The sequence below is a fragment of the Oncorhynchus gorbuscha genome, unplaced genomic scaffold, assembly GCF_021184085.1.
Source record: "Oncorhynchus gorbuscha isolate QuinsamMale2020 ecotype Even-year unplaced genomic scaffold, OgorEven_v1.0 Un_scaffold_3538, whole genome shotgun sequence".
Classification (NCBI taxonomy): domain Eukaryota; kingdom Metazoa; phylum Chordata; class Actinopteri; order Salmoniformes; family Salmonidae; genus Oncorhynchus; species Oncorhynchus gorbuscha.
This window is the reverse complement of record NW_025747750.1, coordinates 954-27,639: the sequence shown is the minus strand read 5'-3', so window position 1 is coordinate 27,639 and position 26,686 is coordinate 954. Positions and strand designations below refer to the sequence as shown.

At 45.2% G+C, this 26,686-nt stretch overlaps 1 protein-coding gene across 3 annotated transcripts in view; it reads right to left on the bottom strand.

The window, feature by feature from the left end:
- The window catches only part of LOC124027856 (uncharacterized PE-PGRS family protein PE_PGRS44-like), a 31,798-nt gene extending 7,475 nt beyond the window's left edge, over positions 1 to 24,323 (bottom strand). The window contains exons 1-2 of one of the 3 annotated variants that reach the window (XM_046340108.1): positions 24,091 to 24,323; positions 9,780 to 9,870 (exon numbers count right to left, since the gene is read on the bottom strand). The gene's annotated coding sequence lies outside the window, so the exon portion shown is untranslated. Of the gene's footprint in view, positions 1 to 9,779; positions 9,871 to 18,420; positions 18,434 to 24,090 lie in introns of those variants that run through there. The other 2 variants (XM_046340106.1, XM_046340107.1) reach the window with 2 other exon arrangements.
- Positions 24,324 to 26,686: the final 2,363 nt, after the last annotated feature.

The following is a 26,686-nucleotide window of genomic DNA, read 5'->3' as shown; positions in this document are numbered from 1 at the left end:
GGCCGAGTCCCGAATTGGAGCCATGCCTAGGATACAGGACAGAAGAGAGGAAAGAAAATGAGGACAGCGAGAGAGGACAGCGAGAGAGGAGGACAGCGAGAGAGGAGGACAGCGAGAGAGGAAAGAAAATGAGGACAGCGAGAGAGGAGGTCAGCGAGAGAGGTCAGCGAGAGAGGAGGACAGCGAGAGAGGAGGACAGCGAGAGAGGAGGACAGCGAGAGAGGAGGACAGCGAGAGAGGAGGATAGCGAGAGAGGAGGATAGCAAGAGAGGAGGATAGCGAGAGAGGAGGATAGCGAGAGAGGGGGATAGCGAGAGAGGAGGATAGCAAGAGACAAGGGATAGAAGAAAAACACCATTCAAAATGGTAAAACAGCGTCAGGAAGACAAGCAGACGAAGAAATAAAGCAGGTTTACAAGAAGAGACAAATACTACAGACTGTCAGCTCTAGCTAAAGGCTAAAGGATAGGGCTAAAGGCTAGAAAGCTAAAGGCTAGAAAGCTAAAAGCTAGAAAGCCAAAAGCCAAAGGCTAAAGGTTAGAGCTGCCGCTTTCAAGGAGCGGGACACTAATCCGGACGTTTATAAGAAATCGGCTCTGAACCTCATCGGATGTGGCAGGGGGCTTTCAAACTATTACGGACTACGAAGGGAAACCCAGCCGCGAGCTGCCCAGTGACGAGGGCCTATCAGACGAGCTAAATGCCTTTTATGTTCGCCTCGAGGCAAGCGACAATGAAGCATGCATGAGAGCACCAGCTGTTCCGGATGACTGTGTGATCACGCTCTCTGTAGCCGACGTGAGCAACACCTTTAAACAAGGCAACATTCCCAAGGCCGCAGGGCCAGACGGATTACCCAGGCCAGTCCCAGTGTCTCTAGCCCAGCACAGGGCCAGACGGATTACCAGGACGTGTCCTCAGGAAGTGTCCTCAGAGCAATACGCTGACAAACTGGCAAGTGTCTTCACTGACATGTTCAACCTCTCGCTGACAGAGTCTGTAATACCAACATGTTTCAAACAGACCACCATACTGAGACATAGAGGACCTTAGTGTTGACAGTACTAACCTACTGATAGAGGACCTTAGTGTTGACAGTACTAACCTACTGAGACATAGAGGACCTTAGTGTTGACAGTACTAACCTACTGATAGAGGACCTTAGTGTTGACAGTACTAACCTACTGAGAGGACCTTAGTGTTGACAGTACTAACCTACTGATAGAGGACCTTAGTGTTGACAGTACTAACCTACTGAGAGGACCTTAGTGTTGACAGTACTAACCTACTGAGACATAGAGGACCTTAGTGTTGACAGTACTAACCTACAGAGACAGAGGACCTTAGTGTTGACAGTACTAACCTACTGAGAGAGGACCTTAGTGTTGACAGTACTAACCTACTGAGAGAGGACCTTAGTGTTGACAGTACTAACCTACTGAGAGAGGACCTTAGTGTTGACAGTACTAACCTACTGAGAGGACCTTAGTGTTGACAGTACTAACCTACTGATAGAGGACCTTAGTGTTGACAGTACTAACCTACTGAGAGGACCTTCGTGTTGACAGTACTAACCTACTGAGAGGACCTTAGTGTTGACAGTACTAACCTACTGAGAGGACCTTAGTGTTGACAGTACTAACCTACTGAGAGGACCTTAGTGTTGACAGTACTAACCTACTGAGAGGACCTTAGCGTTGACAGTACTAACCTACTGATAGAGGACCTTAGCGTTGACAGTACTAACCTACTGATAGAGGACCTTAGCGTTGACAGTACTAACCTACTGAGAGGACCTTAGTGTTGACAGTACTAACCTACTGAGAAGACCTTAGTGTTGACAGTACTAACCTACTGATAGAGGACCTTAGTGTTGACAGTACTAACCTACTGAGAGGACCTTCGTGTTGACAGTACTAACCTACAGAGACAGAGGACCTTAGTGTTGACAGTACTAACCTACTGATAGAGGACCTTAGTGTTGACAGTACTAACCTACTGAGAGGACCTTAGTGTTGACAGTACTAACCTACTGAGAGGACCTTAGTGTTGACAGTACTAACCTACTGAGAGAGGACCTTAGTGTTGACAGTACTAACCTACTGAGAGAGGACCTTAGTGTTGACAGTACTAACCTACTGAGAGAGGACCTTAGTGTTGACAGTACTAACCTACTGAGAGGACCTTAGTGTTGACAGTACTAACCTACTGAGAGGACCTTAGTGTTGACAGTACTAACCTACTGAGAGGACCTTAGTGTTGACAGTACTAACCTACTGATAGAGGACCTTAGTGTTGACAGTACTAACCTACTGAGAGGACCTTAGTGTTGACAGTACTAACCTACTGAGAGGACCTTAGTGTTGACAGTACTAACCTACTGAGAGAGGACCTTAGTGTTGACAGTACTAACCTACTGAGAGGACCTTAGTGTTGACAGTACTAACCTACTGAGAGGACCTTAGTGTTGACAGTACTAACCTACTGAGAGAGGACCTTAGTGTTGACAGTACTAACCTACTGAGAGGACCTTAGTGTTGACAGTACTAACCTACTGAGAGGACCTTAGTGTTGACAGTACTAACCTACTGAGAGGACCTTAGTGTTGACAGTACTAACCTACTGAGAGGACCTTAGTGTTAATATAATAATAATAATATATGCCATTTAGCAGACGCTTTTATCCAAAGCGACTTACAGTCATGTGTGCATACATTCTACGTATGGGTGGTCCCGGGGATCGAACCCACTACCCTGGCGTTACAAGCGCCATGCTCTACCAACTGAGCTACTAACCTACTGAGACAGAGGACCTTAGTGTTGACAGTACTAACCTACTGATAGAGGACCTTAGTGTTGACAGTACTAACCTACTGAGACAGAGGACCTTAGCGTTGACAGTATATTTGAGAACCATTCCAGATGTGGTCTAGGTGAGGTAATATTACTAACAGTAGTGGACTAAACAGAGTAGAGAGCCATTCCAGATGTAGTCTAGGTGAGGTAATGTTGCTAACAGTAGTGGACTAAACAGAGTAGAGAGCCATTCCAGATGTAGTCTAGGTGAGGTAATGTTACTAACAGTAGTGGACTAAACAGAGTAGAGAGCCATTCCAGATGTAGTCTAGGTGAGGTAATGTTTATAGTAATCTAATCTACATTGTATTACCTGTTAGTAGCGCTGCCTGTCTGGCGGTGGGGCAGGGCGCCACCTGGCTGTGTGGAGGACAGCTGCACTGGGGGGAGGTTCCTAGAGCCACGGGGTCAGTTTGTGGTTAGGGCTCAGGGCTGGGCACACAGGGGCAGGCTGGGAGAGGGGCTGGCAGATGGCTGGGACCCTGTCGGCATCGCTGAAGATGCTCGGAGCAGTGTGTGTGTGTGTGTGTGTGTGTGTGTGTTGTTGTGTGTGTTGTGTGTGTGTGTTGTGTGTGTGTGTGTGTGTGTGTGTGTGTGTGTGTGTGTGTGATGTGTGAGTTGTAGTGTGTGAGTGGGGAGGTTGTCGTTCAGATTGGCAGGCCAAGGAGCAGGAGTCTGCCTGGATTTGATATGTTCTGACACTGTAGAGGAGGAGAGGAGGAAGGAGAAGAAGAGGAAGGAGAAGAGGAAGAGGAAGGAGAAGAAGCGGAAGGAGAAGAAGCGGAAGGAGAAGAAGAGGAAGGAGAAGAAGTGGAAGGAGAAGAAGAGGAAGGAGAAGAAGAGGAAGGAGAAGAAGAGGAAGGAGAAGAAGAGGAAGGAGAAGAAGAGGAAGGAGAAGAAGAGGAAGGAGAAGAAGAGGAAGGAGAAGAAGAGGAAGGAGAAGAAGAGGAAGGAGGAGGTTGGATACTCCTGTGTACTTTGATGTGAGTGTCAGACAACAGAACTTCTCCTACTTCCTCATCCTCATACTTCCTTCTCATACTTCCTCATCCTCTCTTCCTCATCCTCTCTTCCTCATCCTCTCTTCCTCATCCTCTCTTCCTCATCCTCTCTTCCTCATCCTCTCTTCCTCATCCTCTCTTCCTCATCCTCTCTTCCTCATCCTGTCTTCCTCATCCTGTCTTCCTCATCCTCCAGTATCCTCTAAAACCTTTCAGCTGCCTGGCTCCACACTTCTCCTGATCCAACCACTGAATAAAACAGACGCAACACACTTAGTGACAGTGATCCTCTTCTCCCTCCCTCCCTCCCTGCCTCCCTCCCTGCCTGCCTCCCTGCCTGCCTCCCTGCCTGCCTCCCTGCCTGCCTCCCTGCCTGCCTCCCTGCCTGCCTCCCTGCCTGCCTGCCTGCCTGCCTGCCTCCCTCCCTCCCTACTTCTCCTGATCCAACCACTGACTCACACTCAGTGACAGAGATCCTCTTCTCCCTCCCTCCACACTTCTCCTGATCCAACCACTGACTAAAACAGACACAACACACTTAGTGACAGTGATCCTCTTCTCCCTCCCTCCCTACTTCTCCTGATCCAACCACTGACTAACACAGACACTTAGTGACAGTGATCCTCCCTGCCTCCCTCCTCCCTGCCTCCCTACTTCTCCTGATCCAACCACTAACACAGACACTTAGTGACAGCGATCCTCCCTCCCAGGAGAATATCATGGACACCAGGCTGTGCAGCGTCAGTCTGGTAATTCCACACCACCTCTAGAAGAACAGCATGTGTGTGTCTGTTCGTAAACACGGCCCAGAGCCCAGAGAGGAGAGATAGCAGCACAGGTGTTCTAGTCCTCCTCAACTCTGATGACTGTGAGAACAGGGAACTCTAGTCGCTGTTATACAACAGGCTTAGAAAAGGATCTGATTCCGTGGCAACAAAACCTCAGAGAGACAGAGAGAGAAGCTAGGTGGAAGAGAGATAGGTGTTGGAATGTGGACTAGGTGCTGGAATGTGGACTAGGTGTTGGGTTATGTGTTGGAATGTGGACTAGGAGTTGGGTTAGGTGCTGGTATGTGGACTAGGTGCTGGTATGTGGACTAGGTGCTGGGTTAGGTGCTGGTATGTGGACTGGGTGCTGGGTTAGGTGCTGGTATGTGGACTGGGTGCTGGGTTAGGTGCTGGTATGTGGACTAGGTGCTGGGTTAGGTGCTGGTATGTGGACTGGGTGCTGGTATGTGGACTAGGTGTTGGGTTAGGTGCTGGTATGTGGACTAGGTGTTGGAATGTGGACTAGGTGTTGGAATGTGGACTAGGTGTTGGGTTATGTGTTGGAATGTGGACTAGGTGCTGGTATGTGGACTAGGTGCTGGGTTAGGTGCTGGTATGTGGACTGGGTGCTGGGTTAGGTGCTGGTATGTGGACTAGGTGCTGGGTTAGGTGCTGGTATGTGGACTAGGTGCTGGGTTAGGTGCTGGTATGTGGACTAGGTGCTGGGTTAGGTGCTGGTATGTGGACTAGGTGCTGGGTTAGGTGCTGGTATGTGGACTAGGTGCTGGGTTAGGTGCTGGTATGTGGACTAGGTGCTGGGTTAGGTGCTGGTATGTGGACTGGGTGCTGGGTTAGGTGCTGGTATGTGGACTAGGTGTTCCGATCTTGTCGTGTCTATAGCTGATCTCTACAGCTGGTGCCTGAGGGGGACATCCATGTCACCAGCACCCAGGAACTAGTTGTTGTTTTGGGGGTTTAACTGCCTTGCTCAAAAGGGCAGAACGGCAGATTTTTCCACATTGCCAGCTCGACGATTCAAACCAGGGAGAGGAGAGGAAGAGAGAGAGAACGGAGAGGAAGAGAGAGAGAACGGAGAGGAAGAGAGAGAGAACGGAGAGGAAGAGAGAGAGAACGGAGAGGAGAGGAAGAGAGAGAACGGAGAGGAGAGGAAGAGAGAGAACGGAGAGGAGAGGAAGAGAGAGAACGGAGAGGAGAATGAAAGCCTGCACCCCCCCTGTTGCTCGTCAGGACCGGCGGGGTGTTTAGCCTAACAGCTAATCGACAGAGTGACAGAGCAGAGAGCACGATGACAACACAACAGGAAACTTAACTTTACTGTCCCCCAGGGAAGGAAATGCTTGGCTCAGTCTCTTACACCTTATATACACAACCCTGTACTAAAATAAACTAACTAGAAGACAGGAAAGAGGAGAGATAGACCGTCCTCTGACTATCTAGGCTAACAACATATAACTAGCTACTGGCTTCCCTGCAGAACAGCTAGGCTAACAACATGTAACTAGCTAGTAGCTACCCTGCAGAACAGCTAGGCTAACAACATGTAACTAGCTAGTAGCAACCCTGCAGAACAGCTAGGCTAACAACATGTACCTAGCTAGTAGGTACCCTGCAGAACAGCTAGGCTAACAACATGTAACTAGCTAGTAGCAACCCTGCAGAACAGCTAGGCTAACAACATGTACCTAGCTAGTAGCTACCCTGCAGAACAGCTAGGCTAACAACATGTACCTAGCTAGTAGCTACCCTGCAGAACAGCTAGGCTAACATGTAACTAGCTAGTAGCTACCCTGCAGAACAGCTAGGCTAACAACATGTACCTAGCTAGTAACTACCCTGCAGAACAGCTAGGCTAACATGTAACTAGCCAGTAGCTACCCTGCAGGACAGCTAGGCTAACAACATGTACCTAGCTAGTAGCTACCCTGCAGAACAGCTAGGCTAACAACATGTACATAGCTAGTAGCTACCCTGCAGAACAGCTAGGCTAACAACATGTACCTAGCTAGTAGCTACCCTGCAGAACAGCTAGGCTAACAACATGTACCTAGCTAGTAGCTACCCTGCAGAACAGCTAGGCTAACATGTAACTAGCTAGTAGCTACCCTGCAGAACAGCTAGGCTAACAACAGGTACCTAGCTAGTAGCTACCCTGCAGAACAGCTAGGCTAACAACATGTAACTAGCTAGTAGCTACCCTGCAGAACAGCTAGGCTAACAACATGTAACTAGCTACCCTGCAGAACAGCTAGGCTAACAACATGTAACTAGCTAGTAGCTACCCTGCAGAACAGCTAGGCTAACAACATGTAACTAGCTACCCTGCAGAACAGCTAGGCTAACAACATGTAACTAGCTAGTAGCTACCCTGCAGAACAGCTAGGCTAACAACATGTAACTAGCTACCCTGCAGAACAGCTAGGCTAACAACATGTAACTAGCTAGTAGCTACTCTGTGTTGGGGACCCGGCTGTGGCTGTCTAAGACAGGAGATAAGTTAACTCTGCTACTGAGACCCACAAACCCTGCCCGATGATCAACTGTATCTCTCCAACCAGTAAAAACAACCCATTGGCCTGGGCACACTGTCCCCCGGCTCCATTGGTTCTCCCACCAGAGTTCCACGGGTCAATTCTGTTCCATTTCCTCAATTAAAAAGGAAGTAGGCCTAAAAACTTAAGAATTCTAATTATTTCATTGAAAAAAATGTCATTTCCTTGATTTCTCACGTTCTCTTTCCTCATCACCTTCTCAAAACCAATTAGATGAGAAGATCAGAGGGGGGGGCATCTAACCTTCTCAAAACCAATTAGATGAGAAGATCAGAGCGGGGAGGGACATCTAACCTTCTCAAAACCAATTGAACGAGAAGGTTGGATGTCCCTCCCCTCTGATCTCATCCAATGGGGTTTTGAGGCAGCGGTGAAAAAAATCCAAGAAATTAAATTGAGATTCTCCGTTAGTGTTGTGACTGCAGCCCACCATGTTGTCTCAGGGGCCCCCGCCTGCCTGGGAAACGATGTAGGGTCAAACACAAGAGCTGAGCCGGGGGCCAAGGCTACCGGGCTGAGCCGGGGGCCAAGGCTACCGGGCTGAGCCGGGGGCCAAGGCTACCGGGCTGAACCGGGGGCCAAGGCTACCGGGCTGAGCCGGGGGCCAAGGCTACTGGGCTGAGCAGGGGGCCAAGGCTACTTGTGTTACCACAGAAACCTCTTCAGAGGGCCAAAAGGGGAGGGTTCAAAACACAACAGCAGTACGTCTAACCCGAGGCAGAGAATCTATTGGCTCTTCAGAGGGCCAAAAGGGGAGGGTTCAAACCACAGCAGCAGTATGTCTAACCCGAGGCAGAGAATCTATTGGCTCTTCAGAGGGCCAAACGGGGAGGGTTCAAACAGAGGACAGCCAATAGTGTCAGTCCTGGTAGATTAAACATCAATATCAACAGAATTCTAAAAACGGGGTATTATGTTGATTTATTATTATGATGATGATGATGATTATTGTTATTATTATTATTGTTATTATTGTTATTATTATTATTGTTATATATTGTTATTCATATTATTATTATTGTTAAAATTGTTATATTATTGTTGTTACTATTATTATTGTTACTATTATTATTATTATTGTTATTATTGTTACTATTATTATTGTTACTATTATTATTGTTACTATTATTATTATTATTATTATTGTTACTATTATTAGTGTTACTATTATTATTGTTATTATTGTTACTATTATTATTGTTACTATTATTATTGTTACTATTATTATTATTATTGTTGTTACTATTATTATTGTTATATATTGTTATTATTATATATTGTTATATATTGTTATTATTATATATTGTTATTATTGTTATTGTTATATATTATTATTATTGTTACTATTATTATTATTGTTATTATTATTGTTATTATTATATATTATTATTATTGTTATTATTATTATTGTGATAATTATTGTTATTATTATTATTGTTGTTAATATATATTATTGTTATTGTTATTATTGTTATTGTTATATATTATTATTATTGTTACTATTATTATTATTATTGTTATTATTATTGTTATTATTATATATTATTGTTATTATTATTATTGTGACAATTATTGTTATTATATATTATTATTGTTATTATTATTATTGTTATTATTATTATTGTTATTATTATTATTGTTATTATTATTATTGTTATTATTATTATTGTTATTATTATTGTTATTATTATTATTGTTATTATTATTATTGTTATTATTATTATTGTTATTATTATTATTATTGTTATTATTATTGGTATTATTATATATTATTATTGTTATTATTATTGTTATTATTATATATTATTATTGTTATTATTATTATTGTGATAATTATTGTTATTATTATTATTGTTGTTAATATATATTATTATTATTGTTATTATTGTTATATATTATTATTATTGTTACTATTATTATTATTATTGTTATTATTATTGTTATTATTATATATTATTGTTATTATTATTATTGTGATAATTATTGTTATTATATATTATTATTGTTATTATTATTATTGTTATTATTATTATTGTTATTATTATTATTATTGTTATTATTATTGGTATTATTATATATTATTATTGTTATTATTATTATTATTGTTATTATTATTGGTATTATTATATATTATTATTGTAATTATTATTATTGTGATTATTATTATTATTATTATTGTTATTATACCTCTTTAACTAGACAGGTCAGTGAAGAACAAATTCTAATTTCTTTGTTTACTGAGGGTGCTATCCTCAGATAATAGCGATCGTTTGCTTTCGCCGTAAAGCATTTTTGAAATCTGACATATTGGCTGGATTGACAACAAGTGTAGCTTTAATTTGGCGCTCTGCATTTTCACTGGATGTTGGCCGGTGAAAAGGTTAAGAGGTTAATTAAGAACAAATTCTTATTTTCAATGACGGCTTAGGAGGGTTAACTGCCTGTTCAGGGGGAAGAACGACAGATTTGTACCTTGTCAGCTTGGGGATTTGAACTTGCAACCTTTCGGTTACTAGTCCAACGCTCTAACCACTAGGCTACGCTGCCGCCCCAAATGATGTTGATGATGTCTAAAAGGTTCTTACCTGTTGACCAGCCCCTGTATCTTAACCTCCGTCCTCTTCACTCTCTCTCGCGCTCTTCCATCCACTGTTCTGTCTTCTATGGGCGGGTTCCCTGTAGAGGCAGAGTGGGGGGCGGGGGCGTTAGGTCTATATACACCACACAAGGGCCTTGTGTTCCTGGGGGAGCTCCGACTATTGGGTCCTGTCTCTGGGGGTACTGACCAGAACATGTTTCTATTCCGTAATAGGGTGAGCCCTACGTCGTGCACCCTACATAGTGCACCCCGCTCCCTAGGTAGTGCGCCCCGCCCCCTACGTCGTGCACCCTACTCCCTTTGTAGTGTATTGCTACTTTTGTCCAGGCTCCGATACTTGGTTCTGGGTTTGGAGCCTTGTTTAATCAGTCTGGATATTATGCACAACTTTTATGCGACAAGACACTTTTTTTTTTAAATAGTTGGCAAATTTCCAGAACGCCCCCCCTCCCCTCCGAAAACGTTTTCAGTCTAACCACCGTCTCTGCCTATAAAGAGGGAGAGTTGGAGGGTGAGGTCTTTCTGGAGAAGCAGGTCGAGCGTGGGAACTCAAAGTTTGTTGACTTCAGGGTCGCCAAGGGAACAAAAAGGCCAGTCTGACACCAAGCAGCTTCACGACACTACTGCCCCCTCCACCACGGCTCAATACCCCCTCCACCACGGCTCAATACCCCCTCCACCACGGCGCAATGCCCCCTCCACCACGGCTCAATACCCCCTCCACCACGGCTCAATACCCCCTCCACCACGGCTCAATACCCCCTCCACCACGGCTCAATACCCCCTCCACCACGGCGCAATGCCCCCTCCACCACGGCTCAATACCCCCTCCACCACGGCTCAATACCCCCTCCACCACGGCTCAATACCCCCTCCACCACGGCTCAATACCCCCTCCACCACGGCTCAATGCCCCCTCCACCACGGCTCAATACCCCCTCCACCACGGCTCAATACCCCCTCCACCACGGCTCAATGCCCCCTCCACCACGGCTCAATGCCCCCTCCACCACGGCTCAATACCCCCTCCACCACGGCTCAATACCCCCTCCACCACGGCTCAATACCCCCTCCACCACGGCTCAATACCCCCTCCACCACGGCTCAATACCCCCTCCACCACGGCTCAATACCCCCTCCACCACGGCTCAATACCCCCTCCACCACGGCTCAATACCCCCTCCACCACGGCTCAATACCCCCTCCACCACGGCTCAATACCCCCTCCACCACGGCTCAATACCCCTCCACCACGGCGCAATGCCCCCTCCACCACGGCTCAATACCCCTCCACCACGGCTCAATACCCCCTCCACCACGGCGCAATGCCCCCTCCACCACGGCGCAATGCCCCCTCCACCACGGCTCAATACCCCCTCCACCACGACACTACTGCCCCCTCCACCACGGCTCAATACCCCCTCCACCACGGCTCAATACCCCTCCACCACGGCGCAATGCCCCCTCCACCACGGCGCAATGCCCACCTCCACCACGGCGCAATGCCCCCTCCACCACGGCGCAATGCCCCCTCCACCACGGCGCAATGCCCCCTCCACCACGGCGCAATGCCCCCTCCACCACGGCGCAATGCCCCCTCCACCACGGCGCAATGCCCCCTCCACCACGGCGCAATGCCCCCTCCACCACGACACTACTGCCCCCTCCACCACGACACTACTGCCCCCTCCACCACGGCTCAATACCCCCTCCACCACGACACTACTGCCCCCTCCACCACGGCTCAATACCCCCTACACCACGACACTACTGTCCCCTCCACCACGGCTCAATACCCCCTCCACCACGACACTACTACCCCCTCCACCACGGCTCAATACCCCCTCCACCACGACACTACTGCCCCCTCCACCACGGCTCAATACCCCCTCCACCACGACACTACTACCCACTCCACCACGGCTCAATACCCCTCCACCACGACACTACTGCCCCCTCCACCACGGCTCAATACTTAGACACTAAAACCCACCACCGGCTGCTCCAGGGACCACGGGGTCATACCGGCTGCTCTAGGGACCCCGGGGTCATAACGGTAATGTCCTACCGGCTGTTCCAGGGACCACGGGGTCATAACAGTAATGTCCTACCGGCTGTTCCAGGGACCACGGGGTCATACCGGTAAAGTCCTACCGGCTGCTGCAGAGACCACAGGGTCATAACGGTAATGTCCTACCGGCTGCTCTAGGGACCACGGGGTCATAACGGTAATGTCATACCGGCTAACTAGGGACCACGGGGTTCAACAAAGCCATAGTTCAGTACTTAAAGCGGTTTTGGGGTCATGTTTTGGTTTCGGGTACAGCCGGGAAATTAAAAGGCATTCACAATGTTCCTGGTATTGTATGTTGTGACAGAATTGTTATGTTGGGCCAACACGTTTCCACTCTGATGTGACGTTTGGAACCATGTGGGAGGTGTGGATTTACCAGAAGTGAAGTCATTAATACCAGGTGAAGTCATTAATACCAGGTGAAGTCATTAATACCAGAAGTGAAGTCATAAATACCAGGTGAAGTCATAAATACCAGGTGAAGTCATAAATACCAGGTGAAGTCATAAATACCAGGTGAAGTCATTAATACCAGGTGAAGTCATTAATACCAGGTGAAGTCATTAATACCAGGTGAAGTCATTAATACCAGGTGAAGTCATCAATACCAGGTGAAGTCATTTATACCAGATGAAGTCATAAATACCAGGTGAATGCATTAATACCAGGTGAAGTCATTTATACCAGATGAAGTCATAAATACCAGGTGAAGTCATTTATACCAGGTGAAGTCATAAATACCAGGTGAAGTCATCAATACCAGGTGAAGTCATTAATACCAGGTGAATGCATTAATACCAGGTGAATGCATTAATACCAGGTGAAGTCATAAATACCAGGTGAAGTCATTAATACCAGGTGAATGCATTAATACCAGGTGAAGTCATAAATACCAGGTGAAGTCATTAATACCAGGTGAATGCATTAATACCAGGTGAAGTCATAAATACCAGGTGAAGTCATTAATACCAGGTGAATGCATTCATGAGATATGAACTCATTGGGGTCGAACGGCTCAATGGCCAACCAATCATATCAATCATAAACTGAAAGTACAACTACCCCCCAACAAATAGATGCTGTTGTAGATGTGATTTCCTTAGTAGGGTGAGGTCAGAGGTCAAATCATCAAATCAAATCAAATCAAATGTTATTTGTCACATACACATGGTTAGCAGATGTTAATGCGAGTGTAGCGAAATGCTTGTGCTTCTAGTTCCGACAATGCAGTGATAACCAACAAGTAATCTAACTAACAATTCCAAAACTACTGTCTTATACACAGTGTAAGGGGATAAGGAACATGTACATAAGGATATATGAATGAGTGATGGTACAGAGCAGCATACAGTAGATGGTATCGAGTACAGTATATACATATGAGATGAGTGTGTAGACAAAGTAAACAAAGGTGACATAGTTAAAGTGGCTGGTGATACATGTGTTCCGCCAGGATGCAGTCTGTATTTGTAGAAATTTCAATAGTATATACATATGCGCCTATAAGGATGATAATCCTCTCATCCCTTATATACAAAGGGCAGCATTGTTTAAAGTGGCTAGTGATATATTTACATCATTTCCCATCAATTCCCATTATTAAAATGGCTGGAGTTGGGTCAGTGTCAATGACAGTGTTGGCAACCACTCAATGTTAGTGGTGGCTATTTAACAGTCTGATGGCCTTGAGATAAAGCTGTTTTTCAGTCTCTCGGTCCCAGCTTTGATGCACCTGTACTGACCTGCTTCTGGATGGATAGCGGGGTGAACGGCCAGTGGTTCCGGTGGTTGTGTCATGATGATCTTTATGGCCTTCCTGTAACTTGGCAGGGTGGTGTAGGTGTCCTGGAGGGCAGGTGGTTTGGCGATGATGCGTGGTAGTCCTCACACCCTCTGGAGACGCTTACGGTTGAGGGCGGAGCAGTTGCCGTACCAGGCGGTGATACAGCCCGCCAGGATGCTCTCGATTGTGCATCTGTAGAAGTTTGTGAGTGCTTTTGGTGACAAGCCGAATTTCTTCAGCCTCCTGAGGTTGAATAGGCGCTGCTGCGCCTTCTTCACGACGCTGTCAGTGTGAGTGGACCAATTCAGTTTGTCTGTGATGTGTATGCCGAGGAACTTAAAACTAGCTACCCTCTCCACTACTGTTCCATCGATGTGGATAGGGGGTGTTCCCTCTGCTGTTTCCTGAAGTCCACAATCATCTCCTTAGTTTTGTTGACGTTGAGTGTGAGGTTATTTTCCTGACACCACACTCCAAGGGCCCTCACCTCCTCCCTGTAGGCCGTCTCGTCGTTGTTGGTAATCAAGCCTACCACTGTTGTGTCGTCCGCAAACTTGATGATTGAGTTGGAGGCGTGCGTGGCCACGCAGTCGTGGGTGAACAGGGAGTACAGGAGAGGGCTCAGAGCACCGCCACTTGTGGGGCCTCCGTGTTCAGGATCAGCGGGGAGGAGAATGTTCACTTCTGCCACAGAGCTGACCCGTCAGGAAGTCCAGTACCCAGTTGCACAGGGCGGGGTAGAGACCCAGGGTCTCGAGCTTGATGACGAGCTTGGAGGTACTATGGTGTTGAATGCCGAGCTGTAGTCGATGAACCCAGCATTCTCACATAGGTACTCCCTCTTGTCCAGGTGGGTTAGGGCAGTGTGCAGTGTGGTTGAGATTGCATCGTCTGTGTGGACCTATTTGGGCGGTAAGCAAGTGGAGTGGGTCTAGGGTGTCGGGTAGGGTGGAGGTGATATGGTCCTTGACTAGTCTCTCAAAGCACTTCATGATGACGGAGTGAGTGCTACGGGGCGTGAGTCGTTTAGCTCCAGTTACCTTAGCTTTCTTGGGAACAGGAACAATGGTGGCCCTCTTGAAGCATGTGGGAACAGCAGACTGGTATAGGGATTGATTGAATATGTCCAAACCTCACCGGCCAGCTGGTCTGCGCATGCTCGGAGCGCTGACTGGGGATGCCGTCTGGGCCCTTGCAACCTTGCAGTTAACGTTTAAATGTCTTACTCACCTCGGCTGCAGTGAAGGGAGAAACTGCATGTTTCCCGTTGCAGGCCGTGTCCCAGTGGCACTATGTTATTGTCCTCAAAAAGCGGGCAAAAGTTATTTAGTCTGCCTGGGAGCAAGACATCCTGTGGTCCATTGACTGGGCTGGATTTCATCTTGTAGTCATAGTGATTGACTGTAGACCCTGCCACATGCCTCTTGTGTCTGAGCCATTGAATTGAGATTTACACTTTGTCTCTGTACTGGCCGGCAAGCTTGTTTAATAGCCTTACGGAGGGAATAGCTGCACTGTTTGTATTCAGTCATGTTGCCAGACACCTTGCCTGATTAAAAGCAGTGGTTCGACGCTTTCAGTTTCAACGCGAATGCTGCCATCAATCACGGTTTCTGGTTAGGGAATGTTTTTATCGTTGCTATGGGAACGACATCTTCGACGCATACGTTCTAATGAACTCGCACCGAATCAGCGTATTCGTCAATATTCCCATCTGACGCCATCTGAAACATGTCCCAGTCCACGTGATGGAAGCAGTCTTGGGTGTAGAGTCAGCTTGGTTTGACCAGCGTTGGACAGACCTCAGCGTGGGAGCCTCTTGTTTTAATTTCTGTCACCACCTGGGAGAAGTTGCTGATCGTCAGTTTCCCACTTGAAGTGGCAAAAAAATAATTTTTAAGTCACTAGTGCAGTTTGTCCATTTTCAGACAGTAGCCAGTATACAGAACGGGTGGGGCCACCCCCAGTCAGAACAGGGCAAATAAACACTTAAGTGTGTATTGAAAGTGAATCGACCACTTAAAAATGGCTGCCTGGGAGTGAGAGCAGAGCCAGGCTACATAGAAAGGCTAACACGCCCGCTAACCTCCACAACGTGTTGGAATGCATCCACACTCACACCGTGAACAGTAAGTCAGTGTCTGGCGGCGCGTGGCTAATGTAGCATTCAGCCATGATGACATCAGCCTTCATTAGCATGAGGATGATGATGTCAGAGGCTGGCTGCTTGTTCCTCTGTCCAAGAAAAGTAGCCCTGATAATTAGCGCAGGGGGTATGTTATACAGGCCTACAGGCCTATAGGGTATGTTATACAGGCTACAGGCCTATAGGGGCATGTTATACAGGCTACAGGCCTATAGGGGCATGTTATACAGGCTACAGGCCTATAGGGGTATGTTATACAGGCTACAGGCCTATAGGGGTATGTTGCTGCCAGGCCTATAGGGGTATGTTATACAGGCTACAGGCCTATAGGGGTATGTTATACAGGCCAGGTCATAGGGGTATGTTAAGTACAGGCTACAGGCCTATAGGGGGTATGTTATACAGGCTACAGGCCTATGTGGGTGTGCTTATACAGGCTACAGGCCTATAGGGGTATGATATGCAGGCTACAGGCCTATAGGGGTGATATACAGGCTGGGCAGGGCCTATAGGGGTATGATATACAGGCTACAGGCCTATAGGGGTATGTTATGCTGGGCTACAGGCCTATAGGGGTATGTTATACAGGCTACAGGCCTATAGTATGATTATACAGGCCTATAGGGGTATGTTATACAGGCCTATAGGTATACATAAGGTATGTTCTGTAGGCCTACAAGGTATGTTCAAGGGGCTATAGGGTATGATATACAGGCTACAGGCCCTATAGGGGTATGAAATATACAGGCTACAGGCCTATAGGGTATGTTATACAGGCTACAGGCCTATAGGGGGTATGTTATACAGGCTACAGGCCTATGTATGTTATACAGGCTACAGGCCTATAGGGTATGTTATACAGGCTACAGGCCTATAGTATGTTATACATAAGGCTACAGCAAGGCCTATAGGGTGCATGTTATACAGGCTACAGGCCTATGTTAGCAGGCTACAGGCCTATAGGGGGTATGTTATACAGGCTACAGGCCTATAGGGGGTATGATATACAGGCTACAGGCCTATAGGGGTATGTTATACAGGCTACAGGCCTATAGGGGTATGTTATATACAGAACATAGGCTACAGGCCTATAGGGGCATGATACAGGCTACAGGCCTATTGGGGTATGATATACAGGCCTATGGGGGTATGTTATACAGGCTAAAGGACTATAGGGGGTATGTTATACAGGCTACAGGCCTATAGGGGTATGTTATACAGGCTGTAGCCTATAGGGGTATGTTATACAGGCTACAGGCCTATAGGGGTATGGGTATATACAGGCTAAAGGTCTAGGGGTATGATATACAGGCTACAGGCCTATAGGGTGTATGTTATGAGGCTACAGGCCTATAGGGGTATACATACAGGCTAAAGGCCCATAGGGGTATGATATACAGGCTACAGGCCTATAGGGGGTATGATATACAGGCTAAAGGTCTATAGGGGTATGGGATATACAGGCTACAGGGGCCTCTTGGGGTATGTTATACAGGCTACAGGCCTATAGGGTATGTTATACAGGCTAAAGGCTATAGGGGGTATGATATACAGGCCTATAGGGGTATGTTATACAGAGGACAGGGTAGGACCTGGGCATGGGGTCAGGATAGAAGCTGGGGATGGGGTGAGGGTAGAAGTTGGGGGATGGGGTAGGGATGGGGGTGTGGGGATGGGGTCAGAGGACAGGGTAGGACCTGGGGGGATTGGGGTCAGGGACAGGGTAGGACCTGGGGGATTGGGGTCAGGGGACAGGGTAGGTAGGACCTGTGGGATGGGGGGTCAGAGGACAGTGTAGGACCTGGGGATTGGGGTCAGGGACAGGGTAGGACCTGTGGGATGGGGTCAGGGGACAGGGTAGGACCTGGGGGATTGGGGTCAGGGGACAGGGTAGGACCTGGGGATGGGGGTCAGGGGGACAGGGTAGGACCTGGGGGATGGGGTCAGGGGACAGGGTAGGACCTGGGGGATGGGGTCAGGGTAGGACCTGGGGATGGGGTCCGGGGACTAGGACCTGATAGGAACAGGGTGGGTGGGGTCACAGGTCTTTTGTCTCCGCATGAACTGTACGACTACAATGAGCCACACAAACAGTCAGTCCACAACAGAAGTGTGGCAGGGGGGTTTCATTGAGCCTTTAGAACAGCAGCGCTGACTCAGCAGGGGGCCTGGCCAGTCGGGCTACATTACAACAGAACTGCATGTGCTGCGTGTACCAGACATTTACCTCCAGTACACACACACACACACACACAAAAGAGCCAGGCAGGCACACACACACACACTATAAAACCACACACACACACACACAATAAACCACACGGGTCACACACACACACAGGAAAAGGCCAGGCAGGCACACACACAGGTCCATGGCTCTATAAAACCACACACAGGTCCAGGGCTCTATAAATAAACCACACACAGGTCCAGGTCTCTATAAATAAACCACACACAGGTCCAGGTCTCTATAAATAAACCACACACAGGTCCAGGTCTCTATAAATAAACCACACAGGTCCAGGTCTCTATAAATAAACCACACAGGTCCAGGTGCTCTATAAATAAAAACCACACAGGTCCCAGGTCCTATAAATAAACCACTACACCAGGTCAGGGCTCACCTGTTTTGACTCTTGGAGTTTTTGTTTCTTTATTTGGCAACAGCAGTTTCACTGAGAAAAAAAAGGAAGAAAAGAAAGATGGGTCAGTTCACTCATCTGCTCTAAGAGGCACCGACGCCTACGGTCTCTGCATCTCAGAACAAGAGGTGTCACTACAGACCCTGGGCTTAGTCAGGCTGTATCACATCCGGCCGTGATTGGGAGGATATCGGGGCGCGCACAATTGGCTCCGGCGCTGCTCAGGTTTGACCTGGTTTTTATCCTGCTCACTAATAAACTCCCCAGTCAAAACAAAAGACAGTTCATTTGACCCTGCCACATAACAAACTCCCCAGTCAAAACAAAGACAGTTCATTTATCCTATAACTCACTAATAAACTCCCAGTCAAAACAAAGACTCCCCAGTCAGTTCATTTACCTGCTCACTAATAAACCCCAGTCAAACAAAGACAGTTCATTTATCCTGCTCACTAATAAACTCCCCAGTCAAACACAAAGACAGTTCATTTATCCTGCTCACTAATAAACCCCCAGTCAAAACAAGAAAGACAGTTCATTTACATCCTGCTCACTAATAAACTCCCAGTCAAAACAAAGACAGTTCATTTATCCTGCTCACTAATAAACCCCGGTTCAGTCAAAAAGTCAAAACAAGTGATTTCATTTATCCTGCCACTAATAAACTCCCCAGTCAAACAAAGACCAGCCAGTTCATTTATCCTGCTCACTAATAAACTCCCCAGTCAAAACAAAGACAGTTCATTTATCCTGCCTACAATAAACCCCCAGTCAAAACAAAGACAGTTCATTTATCCTGCTCACTAATAAACTCCCCAGCTCACTAATAAACTCCCCAGTCAAAAACAAGACAGTTCATTTATCCTGCTCACTAATAAACCCCCAGTCAAACAAAGACAGTTCATTTATCCTGCTCACTAATAAACTCCCCCCAGTCCAAACAAAGACAGTTCATTTATCCTGCTCACTAATAAACCCCCAGTCAAAACAAAGATAGTTCATTTATCCTGCTCCCCGGTCACTAATAAACTCTCCATAAACAAAGACAGTTCATTTATCCTGCTCACTAATAAACTCCCCAGTCAAAACAAAGACCAGCCAGCTCATTTATCCTGCTCTCACTAATAAACTCCCAGTCGTAAACAAAGACAGTTCATTTATCCTGTCACTAATAAACCCCCAGTCAAAACAAAGACAGTTCATTTATCCTGCTCACTAATAAACTCCCCCAGCCCAAAAGCAAAGACAGTTCATTTATCCTGTCACCAATAACTCCCAGTCAAAACAAAAGACAGTTCATTTATCCTGCTCTTATCCTGCTCAAAACTAATTCAACTCCCAGCGCCGCTGTCACTCCAAAAATCCGGCAGACTGGTTCATTCATCATTTCAATCCTGCCAAAACAAAGACAGTTCACATTTATCCTGCCTCAGTCAAAACAAAGACCAGTCAGTTCATTTATCCTGCTCACTAATAAACTCCCCAGTCAAAGACCAGCCTGGGTTCTGAGGATAGACTGGAATTGACAGCTAACTGTGCAAACTGAAAGGGCTGGGTCAACTTAGTACGACCAGGTAAAAGAAAATACAAAACCTATCGTATGTGCCCTTGAGCAAGGCACTGTAAACCTTAATTGCTCCATCTAATGTTCCTAATTTAAAATGTCCAACAAAATGAAAAATAAATAATAAATGTAGCAGCAACTTGCAACACACACCAACCAACACATGGGATTTGACAGTCAAACTATCCATTACATAGCAGCCAATCACTGGTGATATCCTGCGCCGCGTCGTGATTCGTTTAAGTTCACAAACAACAAAAAAGCTGCCTGTTACCTTTACTGTAATGGCAGCCTTCAAAATATAGATATGAGCCTGCTACAAGTGCTCATCTAACCAACCACCAACCAGCATTTCACTCAGGCTTGCGAATAAAAAAATAGTAACGTATGATCACACGTATAGTAAAGTATGATCACATTAATAGTAAAGTATGATCACATGTATAGTAAAGTATGATCACATTAATAGCAAAGTATGATCACATTAAAGTATGATCACATGTATAGGAAAGTATGATCACATGTATAGTAAAGTATGATCACATGTATAGTAAAGTATGATCACATTTATAGTAAAGTATGATCACATTAAAGTATGATTACATGTATAGTAAAGTATGATCACATGTATAGTAAAGTATGATCACATGTATAGTAAAGTATGATCACATGTATAGTAAAGTATGATCACATGTATAGTAAAGTATGATCACATGTATAGTAAAGTATGAACACATTTATAGTAAAGTATGATCACATTTATAGTAAAGTATGATCACATTAATAGTAAAGTATGATCACATTTATAGTAAAGTATGATCACATTAATAGTAAAGTATGATCACATTTATAGTAACGTATGATCACATTTATAGTAACGTATGATCACATTTATAGTAAAGTATGATCACATGTATAGTAAAGTATGATCACATGTATAGTAAAGTATGATCACATGTATAGTAAAGTATGATCACATGTATAGTAAAGTATGATCACACACAACACTGCAAATCGCTGTTTCCAATGTATTTTTGCCGTTTTGTTTCATAGCTAGTAAATTAATAGCACAAAGTCAAAGAACGACAAATCCTAAATATGCCGATTCCACCTCAACGCTGCAACACTTCCTGTCAAGAGCAGAGTGAAAGATTCATTTATTTATTTTTAGAAGCGCTGCCCACGGGCATACAAGTTGGTTTAATTGACTTGAAAAGAAAGTCTACTGAAATTAGACTTTGTCCTCGTGTTTCTTGGTTTAGTTATATTGTTTAGTTTAGTTTACAAGCTACAAGTTTACAAGCTAGGTTGTTTTTCAAAAATGTTTGAGTTTCAACTGTTAAGAGAAGACTCTTCTTCTACTAGTCAGACTTAATCTCACAGAGGTATATACATAACAAGTCATGCTACCATGGTAACCCGAAGGCAAAAAAAAAAAGTGTTTGTCTCAAAAGGTGATATTTTGGTAAATAGACAACAACAAAAATGAAATTAAAGAACATTCCATATCTACCTCTTACTCATAAAACATTTGTTTTTTTAGAAACATTACAGAGCATACTGATCTGTTTCTTGTGTGTTTTAGGGCCCCAAAAGTATTTTGGCTGGTATTTTGAATTATCTATTTGCCACAGTGGCTGGTGGACCCAAAATAACATTTTATACCCTGGCAACAATTGATTTATTTTTTGATGATTTACCATTAGTGACCAAAACAGGGTTTGCCATGCCTACTACATGTTACCTAGTACATGATGTACTATGGGACTGGGCAGAGCCAATGAGCATGTTGACCACATAGAGATGTTAAAAGGAGCTGCATGCAATATTTGTTGTGGCAGCAAATCTCTTGGGTGTCAAATTAACTGGGGCTGAGAGTTTTAGTACAGCGCACCAACAATTAACGTGTTGCTCAGGCCCAGTCAATTTGACAAGAGATTTCCCACCCCCCACAAAAATAAAAACAGAAATGTGGGAATACAGTCTACCGGTACCTGTAGCCCCCACCTCCCACTAGTACAGCAGGCGTGAGGCTGGAGCGACCCTGCGCGCAAACTAGCCGGAGACACTGCGCGCTAACCAGCTGGGGCGACACCGCGCGCAAACCAGCCGGAGACACCGCGCGCAAACCAGCCGGAGACACCGCGCGCAAACCAGCCGGAGACACCGCTCTCAAACCAGCCGGAGACACCGCTCTCAAACCAGCCGGAGACACCGCTCTCAAACCAGCCGGAGACACCGCTCTCAAACCAGCCGGAGACACCGCTCTCAAACCAGCCGGAGACACCGCTCTCAAACCAGCCGGAGACACCGCTCTCAAACCAGCCGGAGACACCGCTCTCAAACCAGCCGGAGACACCGCTCTCAAACCAGCCAGAGACACCGCTCTCAAACCAGCCAGAGACACCGCTCTCAAACCAGCCGGAGACACCGCTCTCAAACCAGCCGGAGACACCGCTCTCAAACCAGCCGGAGACACCGCTCTCAAACCAGCCGGAGACACCGCTCTCAAACCAGCCGGAGACACCGCTCTCAAACCAGCCAGAGACACCGCTCTCAAACCAGCCGGAGACACCGCTCTCAAACCAGCCAGAGACACCGCTCTCAAACCAGCCAGAGACACCGCTCTCAAACCAGCCGGAGACACCGCTCTCAAACCAGCCAGAGACACCGCTCTCAAACCAGCCGGAGACACAGCTCTCAAACCAGCCAGAGACAACGCGTGCAAACTATTGGCAGTTGGCATCCAATGTTATGGCGCATTACCGCCATCTACTGTACTGGAGGGCCCCCGGCCTCCCGCCTATGTACTGAAGCAATAGCTTGAAGAAAAAAATTTGACCAATAGAATTATAAAGAGGGGTTCCTGCAGATACAGGAACGCCCCGAATCGCTGGCTGCAGTGGCATCCTCATTGAGTCAGCTCGCCAAACGTGAAGAGTTAAAGCCTTTCCACCCGAACTAGTCTGGAAGGAAAATAGGGGGTTAAAAGTTTGGCGTTGATCTGCTGATTAGCTGGCTTGCTAGCAGCTTTAACATGGGCCACAGACTGTAATAACAGCTAACTAGCAAACATATCCTATGTTTAAAATGTATATATTAAAACGTACTACTTTAGGAAGCACTTGTTTGGTTTGATAAAAGTGCAGCAAAAAAAAACGATAAATAGCTGAATGTAATGTAACTAGCTGGCTTGGCTACTCCTGTAAATAAAACCCTTGTTGTTAGCTAACAGGCTATCAAAAAACAACCCAAGGACAAATAAGAGATGTTGCACACTAAAAATAATAAAAGTTATTTGTTTAATAAACCTGTGCCATGGTTTACAGTGATTTATTTTTATTTTACAGATTCTGCAGCCGCGTATCCTAGCGACGACTTGGGTTGGATTTATGCTAGTTAGCAGTTAGCATAAACTAACAAAACACCTTTTTAAAAAACTAAAATCACAAATCGATCAAACAGTTAAAAATGAGAAATCTTAACATATGTGTTGGCAGTATTGATGAAACTAAAGTTATATTTGACGCCCTTTAATTTCTGCACCACCGACTGTTAGCTAACTAAAAGTTTCAGACCGGGTCGTCCACATACCGGTAATATTAACTAATCAAATCGGACAGTGCATTTCAATCGAACCTTTCGATACTTATAAAAACAAGTCGTTTCGTCATTTTCTTCCATGAAAAAACACACACTACCGACTGTGAAGCTAACACGTGAATACAAGCGGGCTAATATGCTAACATGCTAACAGGTTAATACAAGCGGGCTAATATGCTAACATGCTAATACAAGCGGGCTAATATGCTAACATGCTAACACGATAATACAAGCGGGCTAACATGCTAACATGCTAATACAAGCGGGCTAACATGCTAACACGATAATACAAGCGGGCTAACATGCTAACACGATAATACAAGCGGGCTAATATGCTAACATGCTAACCAACAGCGGGCAAACTGAACTACGACAAGCTTTCCCTGATTGCCCGGTGAGCTGCAGCATAACACACCGATACTGGCTAGGGGGGAAAAAAGCACGATTACACAACCTGGAAAACGTCTTTTTTAAAAGAGCCTTACCTCATAACATGTAAAGTGTAACAGAGTGGAAATGGAAGCCGGCTGTATTAAAAAATAAAAAAAGGCTAAAGAAATTCAATGCATTTTTGTCGCTTTAACAAGGAGAGCCATTTGTCCTTCACTCGCAAACCTTTTTTAGATGTTTTTTTTTTTATGTTGCTGCTGCTTTGCCCCTCTGCTCGCTGTGTGTATTCCGGGGGGCTGCAGGAAATGAGTTGCACCACTTCCTCTCGAAGGCGCACAGAGACACACAGAGCCCCAAAATGGCGCACAGAGACACACACAGAGACCCAAAATGGCGCACAGAGACACACACACACACACACACACACACACACACACACACACACACACACACACACACACACACACACACACACACACACACACACACACACACACACACACACACACACACACACACACACACACACACACACACACACACACACAGACCCAAAATGGCGCACAGAGACACACACACAGACCCAAAATGGCGCACAGAGACACACACAGACCCAAAATGGCCGCTTTGGAGTAGAGCACTGCGGAGTGCCTAAAGTCTAGTTTCTCTGGAGTTATAGTAGCAAGCTACAGTCTTACTGGTAACTAGTGTTTGCGTGAAGAAATACAACTACTTCAAATTCTATAGGGTTTTGTTTTAAGAGTTCTAAGTTGATTAATAACAGTAGCATTCACACAACGGTAGGTGCAAGGTTACCAAAGTCCAAGAGCTGATAAGAGAGTAAAAGTTCTTATCAGCAAGTTATTGACAACAAAACAATAGCGCTAATCAAATCACATTTGGTTTGTCACATGCGCCGAATGCAACAGTGTGATGCTTCCTTTACAAGCCCTTAAAACCAACAATGCTGTTAAGGAAAATAAGTGTTAAGTTAAAAAATAAAAAAAATACAAGGTGATCAACTAAACACAAATGCATCTTTTGTCAAATATGTCTTGAGTGTTGAAGTGTGCACCTGGCTATCTATAAAAAAATATATATATTTAAAAAATGGTGCCGCCTGCTTAAAAGAAGGAATTTGAAATTAGTTATACATGTACTTTTGGTACTTAAGTATATTTAGAACCAAATACTTTTACTCAAAGTAGTATTTTACTGGGTGACTTTGACTTTGACTCAAGTAGTATTTTACTGGGTGACTTTGACTTTTACTTGAGAAACTTTCTATTAAGGTATCTATACTTTTACCACCACTGGAAAATAGCCTAAAGTGAAGTTGAGTTATCAGGGGGGTGTCGGACAGAGATGGTGACAGACTGTCTATACAAGATAATACTCAGATCATAGATGAAGGTGGGGAAAGAGAGATGACATCCTGGTGTAGCTCCTATCAACTACAGCAACACTCCCCCGGTCAGAAGATACTATCACTATCGTTGATAGGCGCTAAAGGTAGTTAGCGTCTATGAATGGCATAACTCAGACCCTTGTGTGTGTGTGACAGAACACAATGAGGTGACCATTGACCTGCCTGCAACAACAAAAAACAACTCCTCTCCCTTATCTCACTATCTCTTCAACTCTGTGAGAGATAGAGAGAGCGACAGACGGTCTTTAGACTGCGACTCCTACAACTATAAACTAGTCTTTAGACTGTCAACACTACAACTATAAACTAGTCTTTAGACTGTCAACACTACAACTATAAACTCGTTTTTAGACTGTCAACACTACAACTATAAACTGGTCTTTAGACTGCGATTCCTACAACTATAAACTAGTCTTTAGACTGTCAACACTACAACTATAAACTAGTCTTTAGACTGTCAACACTACAACTATAAACTAGTCTTTAGACTGTCAACACTACAACTATAAACGGGTCTTTAGACTGTCAACACTACAACTATAAACTAGTCTTTAGACTGTTAACACTACAACTATAAACTAGTCTTTAGACTGTCAACACTACAACTATAAACTAGTCTTTAAACTGTCAACACTACAACTATAAACTGGTCTTTAGACTGCGACTCCTACAACTATAAACTAGTCTTCAGACTGTGAACATTACAACTAAATCAAATCAAATTGTATTTGTCACATACACATGGTTAGCAGATGTTAATGCGAGTGTAGCGAAATTCTTGTGCTTCTAGTTCCGACAATGCAGTAATAACCAACAAGTAATCTAACTAACAATTCCAAAACTACTGTCTTATACACAGTGTAAGGGGATAAGGAACATGTACATAAGGATATATGAATGAGTGATGGTACAGAGCAGCATACAGTAGATGGTATCGAGTACAGTATATACATATGAGATGAGTGTGTAGACAAAGTAAACAAAGTGGCATAGTTAAAGTGGCTAGTGATACATGTATTACATAAGGATGCAGTAGATGATATAGAGTACAGTATATACGTATACATATGAGATGAATAATGTAGGGTAAGTAAACATTATATTAGGTAGCATTGTTTAAAGTGGCTAGTGATATATTTTACATCAATTCCCATTAGTAAAGTGGCTGGAGTTGAGTCAGTGTGTTGGCAGCAGCCACTCAATGTTAGTGGTGGCTGTTTAACAGTCTGATGGCCTTGAGATTGAAGCTGTTTTTCAGTCTC